The sequence below is a fragment of the Anolis carolinensis genome, chromosome 2 (assembly GCF_035594765.1).
Source record: "Anolis carolinensis isolate JA03-04 chromosome 2, rAnoCar3.1.pri, whole genome shotgun sequence".
NCBI classification, from domain to species: Eukaryota; Metazoa; Chordata; class Lepidosauria; order Squamata; family Dactyloidae; genus Anolis; species Anolis carolinensis.
In genome coordinates, this window is record NC_085842.1 from 265065496 (window position 1) to 265079382 (window position 13887).

Sequence of the window (13887 nt, forward strand, 5' to 3'; positions counted from 1 at the left end):
GATATTCTGTTCAAAGAGTCTGACTTGAAAGTTCCATGTTAGATGACTTTATAATGTTTTTTAAAGATACCATCTTATGTAGGTTCCACTGGCTGGATGATCTATGAATGATTAGCCAGGGTCAAAGAATGGAAAACAGGAAGACTAAACAGGAAGGTGATCTGATATATAAAATTATAGTACCAAGACTTACTCAAATGACTTGTCTTATTTTATCGATTTTATTTTCAATTTTGATGTATCCTTTTAAGTTCTCTAGCCAGATAGGAAATAATACATTTAAAACATAACATATAAAAATCATAGAGGAGAAAGAGAAAAAGATAGAATAAAAACAACAGAAGAAAATATTGTTAGTATATCAGATTATTTATTTATTATTTTTATTATGTTTAGTTATCATGCTACAGAAGGACAAATCTCTCCCCTCTCCTGATTGATTACGTCCCCAAACCAAAAAAAGTCTGTAAATAAATAAAATATTATCCTAATGAAAAAAATGCACACCCCTATTGTGACAATTATGAAACCTCATGTTGCAATTCTATTCACTTCAGTTGAAGAGGAAGTTATGCTGGTTCTGATCTGAAGTACTAGAAATAAATCAGGTCAGTCATCAAAGACTGTGAACAGTGGCTTATGTGCCACTGTTTGACTTAGGAAATAGAGGCAAAGACACATATAGTCAAGAAGAGAAACAATAGGCAGGGGGATAAAAGAGTGCCAAAATCATTGAAACAATATATTTTCAGGGTTGTTGTATGTTTTCCGGCCTGTATGGCCATGTTCAGTAATTTTTTTGACTAAATGAAATGTACTAATTACAAGTGAATTGAGATTTTAGGAAAAATTAATTAGGCATACCATCTAACTGTTTTATAGGGTCTGTATTATTCTAGATAACTCTTTTTTCAGCCTGAATACTTCAGAAATACATTTTAAAATTTATTTTGCAGTTCCCCCTCCATTGAGAAATTTCTGTTTATATAAGGCTGCAGATAATGTCCATGACTATGTCTACACTAGCTGCTTAATCTTTGGCCATTCTGACGCATTTTGTTCTAGACTGGACCCAGATCAACTGTTATAGTGATTACATGCACCAGACTAAACCTTTTATGATGCTACATGAGTGCCCATGGTCCAGGTGGTCCAAGGCTGTATTGGCTCCACTGAGCCATCTCTTTGTCCTTGTGTCATCAATGTCCCTCATCATTTGCCACAGAGCTTGCTGTTGCGGATGTATCTGTTAAGGTGATAACAGGGCAATAAGGAGGGCGTGGAGTGAATCTCTCCTTTTTATTGATCATGTAAATGCTCCCTTCTGACCTCAACAGATGTGAGCATGATGGTTAGGCTATAGTAAAATAATATTATGTATTTTTATCCATCTCTTCTCGCATCTCGAGGCAGTGTACAATGTGATAAAACAGAACACTATTAAAATATTACAATATTACAAATATACACAGGTAAAATGTAGATCAAAATTACCAATAAAATGCAGGTTAAAATTCCCAAGATAAAATCACAGAGCTCTATGGCCAGTGAGGAGCAGTGGTAATGATATGAGGAATACCCACCCCCTTCCCAGTGCTGATCAGTGCAAAGAAAGTGTGATGGTAACAGTGTGAACAATGTGTGTATGAACAATGGATTGGACATAATGGAACCCAATCCAGCTGTCCAGATGGCCGCAAACCCACCAAAACACTCCAGAATTTCTTAAAAATTCTGGATTATCCCCTGGACTTTGCATACTGGTGAGAAAAGTGAGATTCAGGACTAAAACAGATGAATCGTAGTTCTGCATTATGAGAACTACTAGTGTTGGCTTCGGGTTCAGTATTTTTTTCTTCATGTAGACATGGCCCATTGGGGGGAATATGAGTTGGGATTAGGGGAATATGAGTTTTAAATGCAATTTTAGTATGCGTACTGTATTTTAATTCTGTTTTTACCACACTGCTACTATTTAATTGCTTTTTAATTTCTCTTAACTTTTTATTGCACCTTACCAATGTGGAGTGTTAGCTTGCCTTGAATCCCCATGGGGTAAAGGTGTGGATACTACTACTACTACTACTACTACTACTACTATGAATAATAATAATAATAATAATAATAATAATAATAATAATAATAATGTCCCAGTGATGTGGAGATATTCTGCTTAAGTGAATGTGCCCATTTCTTTTTTTATTGTTTGTTGGAAATTCCTTATATCTAGAAGTCAAGACAACCATGACACTTTTCTTATTCTCAGGCTTCCACTTTTTGTTCCTGAGAACTATTCTTGTTTATGATGAGGGTTGTGTGTGCATGTTCATGTCGGTCTGTTTGAAAGAAAGAATGAGAAATGGAGAAGTACTGAAGGAAGGTTGTTACTTGCTTCTTTGGCACTTTAAAGGTTCACAGTCCCATAAGGGAATTTTTACATATTGATATTTAAAGATTTAACCAATGCTTTTCACCTGCTTTGTTGTTAGATCCTCTTCAGAGGCAGGACTTCAGAGACTGGTCTGAATTGTGTATTAGCAGCCAGGCCTTCCTGAGAGGGTCACAAGGTGAGCAGCTGTGATAATGGGCTAGCAAATGGCAGGAACATTCATGAAACATTAGAGTGCTTCAAGCCATGTTTGGATTGCAGTGTTTATTAAATGTAATTGTTTTTGTAATTCATGGGTGGGCAGCTGCTGTTATTCTGAAAGCCCACTCTTTAACTACTTTGCTTACTTAAATGTCTCTGACCCTGAATCAACCACAACCAATCAAGATGGAGTCAAGGCACTTAAAGGGCGATTATGGAAAGGATATTGGATTGCATAAACCAGAGCTTAACTTTGGAAAAATATTGTTTCATTTTCTGCATTTCTACTCATCTGAGCAAGTTAAAGACATACGAGTGCCAAATTAATACTGCACAAAGACTTGCCTTCACCTTAGGGAAAGCAGTGCCTAAAAATAATGAATGTTACAGTTGTAAACAAAGTACCAATGTACCAAATGTACAATGTACACTTGTAAACAAAGTACCAATGTACCAAAGTCAAGACACAAAAGTTTATTGCATCTTTCATTCAAACAGTATCCCCAAAGTGCTTTTAAATAAGAACTATTACAACAGATATGTAGTACACCTCACAACAACAAAATGTTAACAGAGAATAAATGAGCTGCACCTCTCAACACTGACAGTGTCAGTGTAAAAGGTAAAGGTTTCCCCTGATGATAGGTCCAGTCATGTCCACTCTGGGGGTTGGTGTTCATCTCCATTTCTAAGCCGAAGAGCCGGTGTTGTCCGTAGACACCTCAAAGGTCATGTGGCCGGCATGACTGCATGGAACACCGTTACCTTCCCACCGGAGCGGTACCTATTGATCTACTCACATTGACATGTTTTCGAACTGCTAGGTTGGCAGCAGCTGGAGCTAACAGCAGGCGTTCAGTGCGCTCCCCAGGTTTGAACCTGGGACCTTTCGGTCTGCAAGTTCAGCAGCTCAGCGCTTTAACACACTGAGCCACAGGAGGCTCAACAATGTACCCAACAATTAAAAGAACTTTCCCACTTTACAAACTAGCCAGTAAACCATAATCACAAATGTTTTGACGATCAGCATATCTGAAACTCATGTATATCCTGATGAGCATTCTTCACAGATTCTGCATTCACAGATTCCACCACCCATGGGTTAAATTTTTTTTTTAAATTCCCCCAAAAAGCAAATCTTGATTTTGCTATTTTATATAAGGGGCAGCATTTTACACCATTGTTTATAATGGAACATTCATGGATTTTGGTATCCACAGAGAATTTTGCAACTTCACCCCTGGCAAATCTCAAAGGCTCACTGCACACTGTGCTACAGATAAAAATGTTTATGAATATTTAATAAAGAAATGAATACAAAAGGAATAAATGGAGGTATGGGGTGCAAATCAGAATCATCCCTTCAAAGTGGAATGTGTGCATAGGTATTATGCTCATGAAGTGTCTGACCCATACTCACTACTTTTGTAAGATGGCACTGATATATAGGGAACACATACAGACAGGTTCCTGGTGAGTGACCCTTTAAATAATTTGTGATGTGTAAATGTCAGAATATCTTGGTATTCAGACTTAGGACAAGGGGTTTCATTTATTTTTATTAATGTAAACATCTTATTCAGCTCAGAGAGCTTTTGCTCAATTATGTGTTTGTATAATAATATTTGGTTGCATATATCTAATATGGTTATGGGATTTACCATAGTTTGCAACTACAATTAATATAAAGCTGAAACATGGTTTGTATTTCTTCAAGCATGAATACTGGTTTCTTATCTAATTTCATAAGAATGATATTTAAATAGTATTAGTAACTAAAATTTAATTTAATTTTAAAGAGTTCAAAAAGGCAATAGAAACATTAAGATCTGCAGTCCCATCATCTTTGCAGTTGCAGTAGATTCGTGGAAGAGCCTTTTTCTGTGGCTGCTCCCAGACTCCCTTCTACAAGAGGTTTGGTTGGCCCCCTCCTTGCTCTGTTTCCATTGGCAAGTAAAGACATTTTGAACCTTCAATTTTAATAAGGGTGCTAATAGTGTGTATTGATATTTATTTATTATTTATTTACAGCATTTATATTCCGCCCTTCTCACCCCGAAAGGGACTCAGGGCGGATCGCATTACACATATAGGCAAACATTCAATGCCTTTTAACATAGAACAAAGACAAGACAAACATGGCTCCGAGCGGGCCTCGAACTCATGACCTCCTGGTCAGAGTGATTCATTGCAGTGATTCATTGCAGCTGCTCTCCAGCCTGCGCCACAACCCGAGCCACATGGCCAGACAACCTGGAAAACTCACAGCAACTCCCTAAGGGTGACACTGTTGCCTGGGAGTCTTCTGGAGGTTCCTAAGCAGAGAATGGGTGACCATCTTGGATTGTGTTTTCCTGCCTGGCAGAAGTGGGCTGGGCTGGACAGCCCTTGGGGTCTCTTCCAACTTTAGGATTCCATGATTGACACAATACCTGGAAGTAGGCGGTGTTCTCCTTGAGGTGGGCCTCAATGCAGCAACACAGCTACAGCATCCAGTCTGCAGGGCGGCCTGGAAGGCCTCCACTGTCTGCTTGGCCGGGTGCCCCTCCTGCAGGAGCCGGTCGCCCGTGCTCTGGATCTCCTTGATCTTGCGCTCGCGCTGCTCCAGCTCCCGCATCAGGCCCGAGTAGCTCTCCTTCTTGGTGGCCATGTTGCCGTTGCGCTCGGTCCAGTCATAGGTCACCTCCTCCTCCTCCTTCTCGTTCAGCCACATCAGCTCCTTGGTGGCCACAAACGCCTGCAGGCTCTCCAGGTGACGCAGGCGGGCCTTGGAGGAGTTCAGAAGCTTGGCGTACTGCAAGTCCAGCTTGCCCAGAAGGTCCCGGTAGGCACCCCATGGGCCAGGCGAGAGTTGGGCCTCGTCGGCTCGCGCCCTCACGATCTTGGGCTGGAAGTCCTCGATGGACTGGTGGAGGCCGCGGTGGCTGCCCAGCTGGGAGTCCACGGTGTGTAGGTCCATGCCCCACTCGGCCGCCCTGATGCTCTGCTGGTTCTCTTCCACCCAGGAGAGCAGGTCCTGCAGGTAGCGCAGCGTCACATCATCCAGTTCTGGCCACATGCGCTGCTGCTGGGTGACCAGCACGGACATCTGGACCACGGGTGCTGAACCAGACTTCAGGTGCAGGTTGTACTCAGTGCGGATGGCCACCAGGCGCTCATGCAAGCGGTAGACCCTGCGCTACATCTGCTCCCCCTGCGGGTGGCGCCTGTCCTTCAGGGCCTGGACGTCGTTGAAGAGCAGCCGGATCATGGCCTCCGCCTTGTCCAGGTCCCGCTCAATCTCAGCCGACTTCTGCGGGGCCTTGCCGGCATTCAGCAGCCGGATGTCTGACTGCAGGAGGGTGTCCGCCTAGTTGAGCTGCTCCTTGCAGAGTCCAGACTCCATCTGGAGCTTGCTGACAATGCACTGCAGCCGCTCCAACCTCTCGAACTCGGAGCGCAGGAGCTTCTCCCGCTCCAGAATGGCCACATGCAGCTTGCCCCACTCCTTCTCCACGTCCAGCGGGTGGTAGCCAGGGGGCACCTTCACCTGCCTGGACTGGATGGCCGCCTCGAAGGTCTGGTAGATGGCCTTGGAGCGGTTCTTGTCGGCCTCCTTGGCAGGGAGCTCCGTCTCCTTGAACTTCAGGAACCGGCGCCACAGGATCTCGATCTCCTCGTAGCTGGCGGGGAACTTCCGCTCCTAGAAGACCAGGGTGTGGTGGTGCATCCACTGCAGGAGTAGCGTCACCACCTCGTAGTACTCCTGCCAGCACAGCTGCAGCTCATTGGCCTTGACCCCGTCCTGCACGTCCGGCACCCGTGGCATGGCATCATAGAGGGAGGAGACGTAGGCGATGATGGATTTCTCATCCGGCTGTGGCACATCCACGTCTTCGGGGTCCAGCAGCCGGGTGACCCCCAAGTCGTGCTTGGCCACTGAAAAGGCCTGCTCCAGGTTCTCCACGTTGGTCTGGCGGTAGACCTTGTTCATGTCAATCAGCATCGGCTTGTGTCGGTGGATGATGGCGTTGAAGAGGCGCCCGTCCTGCCAGTTGGTGGTGAAGTTGTCACAGCGCATGCCCTGGTAACCCTCCACCATGCGCTGGGACCAGAGCAGCAGCTTCTCCTTGGCCGTCATGTCCTCCGACTGGCCGCTCACCTGGATGTCCGAGATCTGGAAGTGGAGGATGATGGTCCATATCAGGCCCAGCGTCAGCTTGGGGTTCCCGTCCGCAATGTCATCATTCCGGATATTGACTAGTTTCACCTGCCAGTGCTTCAGGTAGTCCAGAGCGATCTGCACATTCTGGAGTTTGTGGAAGCGCATGTGGCCCTTTTCGCGGGGCAGGGTGTCCCCCGAAAGTACCTCCAGCAGAGAGATGAGGTTGTGCCGGTCACGCAAGTCTTCGTAGAGGTCGTTGACATGGCGCTGGGCCTTGAGCAGGTGCTTGTTGACCCATTTCGTGAAGGTTTTCTTCTGGACCTGGTCGCGTTCATCTTTCAAGGAGCTGATCTCGTGCTGGATGGAGCGTGCCGGGTCCATGGCTGGGATGGGGAGGAAGAAGTATCAATAGTGTGCTGTTTTTAAAATCTTTTTATCTTTTCTTGAAATTATGTTTTAAATATGCTTAAAGTATTTTTAACTGTCCTTGAGCATATTTTTTTTAATAATCGTGATATTTAATTCTTTTAATTTTTGTAAATTAATGATTTTGCTGTATCTTTTACAATTCTTGTAAGCTGCCTGGAATCCATTTTTTTGGGAGAAAGGCGGGAACTAAAACTAATAATTATTTAATAAAATACATTGTTTGTATCCCTTTGTCTCATAAAGGTAATCTCAAAGGCTCTTGGGTGGTAAAACTGTAAATTAAAAATACACCTGTCCTTTTTGAAACAGGTAAAAACCAGACATATTTATCTTCCAAGTAATATTCAGTCCTCACAGACTTCTTGAAGGCTTGAGTATGAAGTGAGAAGGGACAGAAGAAGTGTCACTGTCTAGTGTTTACTAATAATTTATTAGCAAGGTTGAAGACTCATTCTGATTACAGACAAGGCAAAGAATCAATAGAAACCAGGTTCATTTTATCTGTATTTCTGACTTTAATGAAAGAACTCAGTGTATTGCTTCCTTAGAAAGAAGTCCCATTTTTCAGTTTTTAAATTTGAATTTGGCAAATATCCTTCCATTAATATTCCCCCCTGCAGTATAGATTTTAACAATGTATGGGTAGAAATGCCTGCAAGTTGAATATATACATGGCTATACTTTAGTTCATGGGAAAACATACAGAAAATACATAATTTCACATATTGCAATAAATAAATGCAGAGGTGATATGCATATCAACTTCCACATGGATATTATAACAAAAGTATATGAAGGAAGGGTGGGAAAAGAGTGAAGGTCAGATTTGGGAAAAAGCACCAAAACTGAGAAGGAGAATTGTGCACATCCCGAGATTGTAGACTTCTGCTTTTAGACAGTGCTTCCTTTTGGAATTCCCCTTTTGGATACAAGTCCAAAGACTTAGCTGAATGTGTGTCTCAAATGCACTGCTAAAATTAAAAATTACTCATAGTGGAACAATTAATATCAACTGACATCTAAATTACTGATATACCTGGGTGGCACTTCAGTTTAGATTAGCTGCCCAATATGCTCATGGGCAACATATGTCACTTAGTTGTCACCTTTGACCTCTTGAAATATTTCCTTGGCTGTGGTCCTGAATTATTTTCCATGCCTCATTAGAACTTGTGCACTAACAGAAGCACAGTTTGCAAGATAGGCTTATTTCCTTTCACACAGAATCCCATGTGGGCATTTTTTTTTCTTTCCTGATGCTTTTAGGGGATTGAAAAGTCTTTTGAAATGATCTGAGAGAAGATGGCATTCGGCAGTTTCAGGGAGCAGAAAGTGAAGGAGAAGAAAAATTAAGAACAGAGAAAACATGAGATTAAAAAGAAACAGTTTGCTAGTACATCAAATCCTAGCTTCTGAAAAGGCTAATCCTGATAGGCACTTTTGTGACATTACAAGAAGAAAAGCAATATCTTTTATTTCCAGCACATGCGACCTTTATCCTTATCGACCTCCTCGGCATACAGCATTTCTAAGGCTTTGCCTTGGTCTCAGACATTTTGTATTCTTCAGTTTTTTCCTTTCTCCCTCCTCTCCTCTCCTGAAGACTCAGGGATACACCTTTGCTAAACTTTGATCTTCTCTATTCTTTCTGACCTCAGTAGCAATGGTGAGTAGGCTAGATAAGGGGGATATGTCATCCATCATTCAGGAAGCCCATTAGAGTTTCTAGATCCCTTTCATGGCTTTGTGAAACAGTTTTGGATCTTGTTTTCACAATCCACTTCCTTTTGAACACTACTTTAAAATATCTCAAAGTTGGTTCTACTGTATTACATGCATTTGTGGGATTAATTAATTTTGTATGTTTTCTTCATGATTTGAATTTCTTTCCACATTGGTTCTCCTAGTGAGCTTCTTTATTATGACTGTGATTTGCATTCCACCAGGCATAGAAAATGTGTTTCCCACTGATGTTGTTGAGCTACAACTTTCATCATCATCATCATCATTATCATCATTATAGTATTATATTGTTGTGTTTTGTTTTATTTATTATTTTATTTATTTATATCATACTTTCTCACTCCACAAAGGAGACTCAATGCAGCATTCCTCAAGATTGACTATGTTGGCCAAGGCTTCTGGGAATTGTAATTCAATACCATCGATTCATGATATAGAATAAGCATGAAGAACTTGTTTCAACTAGAGGACCAACTTCAATTTAGGAGTTCTCAGAGACTGTAAATAAATAAATGAATAAACAAATAATAATAATAATAATAATAATAATAATAATAATAATAATAATAATGTATATACCATCCTATACAGGGCAGTGAACAACAAAATCAGCAAATATTCAATGTTGTACAACAACCATAAGTAAATAGCCATTCCATCCATATTCCAAATTTATACCAGCAGTAAGAATAATTGAAACAGATGATAGCATTTAAAGTTTTCAATTCCATAATAACCATTGAAAAACAACAAAATTAAATGGACAGAGTGAGATTTAAAATGTAGGATAAAAAAATTATAGGTTGATTACCTATTCTGAGGGATGGCAATCCAAAAGCAAAATGGGACCAAAATTAACAACGTATGCTATCCTAAAACTCTTTTTGCCAGTGACGAAGCTTGGGAAAAGACTCGTAACCTTTTAGAACTGGAAAAATATAGAAAAACTAGGAAAACAGTGAAAGCTAGTATAAGGAGATGGAGGAACAGACATTGTGGGAACCCCAGAATGCTGAAATGAGACCATAAGAAAGTCAGGTTGAATCTCAGGGACTGAGATTTCTCACTCCTGATACATATACATATTTATATATTAATTATTCTATTCATTTGATATAAAATTTATATTTGATTCATCTTACCAAAATGGGAGTCGAGGTAGCTGATAATAAAAGATATACAATACATATAATTAAAACATGTGTGAGTATAATAATACAATGTAAAACACACAAATAAAAGAAAACAAAGGGTGCAGGTACACTGTAGAATTAATGCTTCTTTACAGCACTTTAACTGTCATGGTTAAATACTATTATGGGTGTCAGCAATTGCAGAATCTCTTTGGTAAAGATAGGCCTCTCAGAAGTGGAAGTCTTGGTAAAAAAACCTTTATATTTACTTATGTTACTATAGCAAGCAAAAAGTTGCTAATCGAATTTGTGCCCCCTTATGCTAATCCCCTCCCTTGTGTCCATGTCAACTCAGTTCAAGCCACTCTTACCTGTCCTTTCCCCATTATCATTCTTTTCCCATGAAAAGTATTTCCAGAGGTCCAGGTGCCACCTCTGCCTCACCATCGCCACCTCCTTCTGGCCTTGAACTGTCATGGGAAGAATTACAGTGTTTTCTACAACATCAGAAATACAATCCTGACAATGGGAGTTGTAGTTTTATGATATCTTCTTTGCCCAAGAGTGCTGGTGCCTCACCAGATAACTCCCATGATTACACAGCATTGGGCCATGGTAGTTAAAATGATGTCAAACTACATTAATTCTACAGTGTAGAGCCAGGTGTGGAGCCAAAACAATGCTGCAAATATCTTAACTCTTAATGGTTCCATGCAACATTACTAGATGAATTTCTTGTAAAGCAAGTTGTATACTTTTTTCCTAGACAAAGATAAATAAGAAGTGGTTGATTTTCAACCCAAATCCACTGGGCAACATTTGAATAGTTTTGAATAGCTGAATGGTAAATTCTGGATACATATTCTTCCTGTAACATGAAGGGTTTTTGCTCAAAGATAAGTTCTGTTGAAATCAATAGGAATTATAGCTAAGTAAATACATTTAGGTATGAATTGCTAAGTCTTTGATAATGGCAATCTTTATATTTAAAAGGTCAAGTTGCATTACAGAGTAAATGAATATGAGCTCTTTACACATCAGTGAGAAACTAATGATAGAAAAGGCAGAGCGTCAAATTTATTTTTAACTTTCTACAATCACTTAGATGTTAACTACACCCCCCCTCCGCCCCAGAATTTAATTTAGGTGAAACTAATAACACCGTATGGAAGAAAAAATAGTACTTTTTATACTTCACAATATCTTTCATCACACAGCAGAGGAAATTGTTCTAATTTGCAAAGACACTCTCAATAACATAGATTTAATTATCAGATATCTATCTTATGTTTCTTTCTTTTTGTTTTTTGGTATGCTCCCCCCCCCCCCCCCCCGGCCCCATCCCCATCCCTTGCAAATTTCCAAAATCACCTCAAGGGGATAAAACAACTGCTTAATTTGTACTACTGGTTTTATTGGTATTTCCATTATATTGATAAAATATAATGTATTAATTACAACATTTTGTAGCTAGACAAAAGCATTTATTCTTAGTAAAATGCTGTGTCAGAAAAAGTATGTTTAATAGGCTTTTTCTTTATCTCTCATTATCCAACATATTCACTTATCCAACGTTCTGCCAGCCCGTTTACGTTGGATAAGTGAGACTCTACTGTAATTAGTTTGTTATTGTTAATGCTGCATTATTCTAACTGACATCTTGAGAAGGTGATGTCCTAGTCTGCCCCATTAAAGTAAAATTATTTTGATTTATGGATGCCATATCTAGTGATGATTCACAAAGGACATTTGGAAGATTGTTGGGTGTATCTTTGGAAACTGGGCTTTCCAGTGCCTGAGTCAATATTGGGGTGGGGAAAATGAGATCCAAGGGCTATATATATCCCCTGAAGCCTACTTATGTGCCCCTGACATCTTTTGTACCTTCCAGCAGAACCCAATACCCCATAACCCACAAATACTGCAGATTTTGCGGGAAATTATCTGAAAACATACAGGTGGGCAATTGCATTAGGGATTTTCTGGAAATGCAAATCACACTATTTTTTAAAAAATGGGTTGGGAGAATTATATGATTGATGGGGGTCTGCAGTGACCACAGAAGTAGTGTTAAGAGGCCACAAGCTGTAGTCTACCTACCCCTGCCTGACTGTTTACCATCAACCTGCAAGCCCTTATTGTGTTTTGTAGTGCAAAATGCAATTTTTTGATTCTCAGAAATAAATTCCAATAGGTTTTTAGAAGTGGCTTTTCATAGTACTGCACTAATTATTATTTTGGTTTTAAATGAGTATGTGTTAAATGATACATAATTTGATAAACAGTTTGAATTTTAAACATGCCCTTTTCTATTTTTTCTTTTTTATAGCTATATTAGCATAGGGCTTCTAAAACCTTTTCCACCTATAGCCCCTTTCTACCCAAGGAATTTTTACATAACTCCAGGAAAACAGGTATAAAATAGGTACAAAACTCAAACATTTGCTGTAAATGAGCATTTGCAAGGCTTGCTAAACAGGCCGAGTTTCCTTTTTGTAGAGTGTAGCTAAAGCATTTTCTGCATAGTCCACAGTAAACACTGCATATTGTTGCTAACAGATTTGGAGAAATGGGAAGGGAGGAATTTATGTGTTCAAAGCAAAGATAACATAAGCAAAGTCTTTAATATTGGATATTTATACTAATCAAAGAGAGAGTTTGCATATGTGACTGCCACTGATATAGCTTTAAGACCTTGATATGTTGCATTCATGGTGTCTATATGGGCATGAAAACCCGGACTCACCTTGAGTTGGCTCCTGGCTGTTTTCATTTCTCCTCTTCTGGTGCATATTGCAGGTTTAAACTAGGATAATCCAGTTTTGCCTCACCTTAGTGAAAGTCAAGGGATGCTCCAGAGTTTGCTTGAAACTCCAGAGTTGTGATGCCTCATGGGCCTTGTAGTCCTGTTCCTAGTGCCATCGTGGCAGATGAAGACGAAAACATGGGGTTTTCGCCGGTTCAACAAGAGCCGGAGTCTTTTCACCTGCCGGATGTTGATGTTTGTACCCAAGAATTCAGTAAAACAGACCTTGGACATTCCTCGCCTCTGTTCCCTAGGAGAGAGTCCTATGGTGCTGACAGAGGAGTGAGGGAACAGAATCGCAGGAGTTTACGGATTGCAGCCAAACAACAGGCTGATTAGACCTGCTTCCCTTGGGAAATTCTAAGGAGTCTTGCATCTGGACAAAGTTGGGTTTCGCTTCCCGTTCTCTAGGGAAAGAGGTTGTTGGCGGGAAAACGAGACCCCAATATAGGTGCCTGACGCGGGAGAATCTTTGCGGAGTCAACAGAGCAGCTTCAGGAGTGAGATCGTGTGTGGACTTCGTAACCCCAGTTCCTTGTTTCCCGGATCAAGAATTCAAGTACTGCTTTGCCTTGCTTTTAACCACGGATCTTGTTCCAAGAATCACTGTTTGCCTTGTTCCTAGTCACGGACCTTGTTAAAGAACCAAGAATATATCCAGCCTTGTTGTCAAGCTACCTTGGACTCCTAAGACTCTGGCATTTCCCCACACTATTGCTTGGCAATAGTGTGTGTTTCGGTATTGGAATTAATCTTTGAACTCTAATATCATTTATAGGACAATACATTTTTGGACTTTATTTGACCTCATTTGAAAGGTCTGCTTCTGAACTATATTCTTCACTTGGTTTTATTACTTTTATACATTTCCTTAATAAAGATATTAGATAGAGATTGGCCTCCGTGTATGGTTCTTGGTGCCCTGGTGCCTGGGGTCTGACAGTTTGACTCTGCCACCCAAAGCACCAAGCAACCTAAGGCCAATATGTCTGTTACACCAGGAGCCGGAGCGCGCGCCCCTGCCCACCACCCAGTTACACCA

General features: G+C 40.8%; 1 pseudogene; it reads right to left on the minus strand.

Moving 5' to 3' along the window:
• Positions 1-1093: 1093 nt before the first annotated feature.
• On the minus strand, positions 1094-7116 carry LOC100557701 (plectin-like; annotated as a pseudogene).
• Between the last annotated feature and the right edge of the window lie 6771 nt (positions 7117-13887).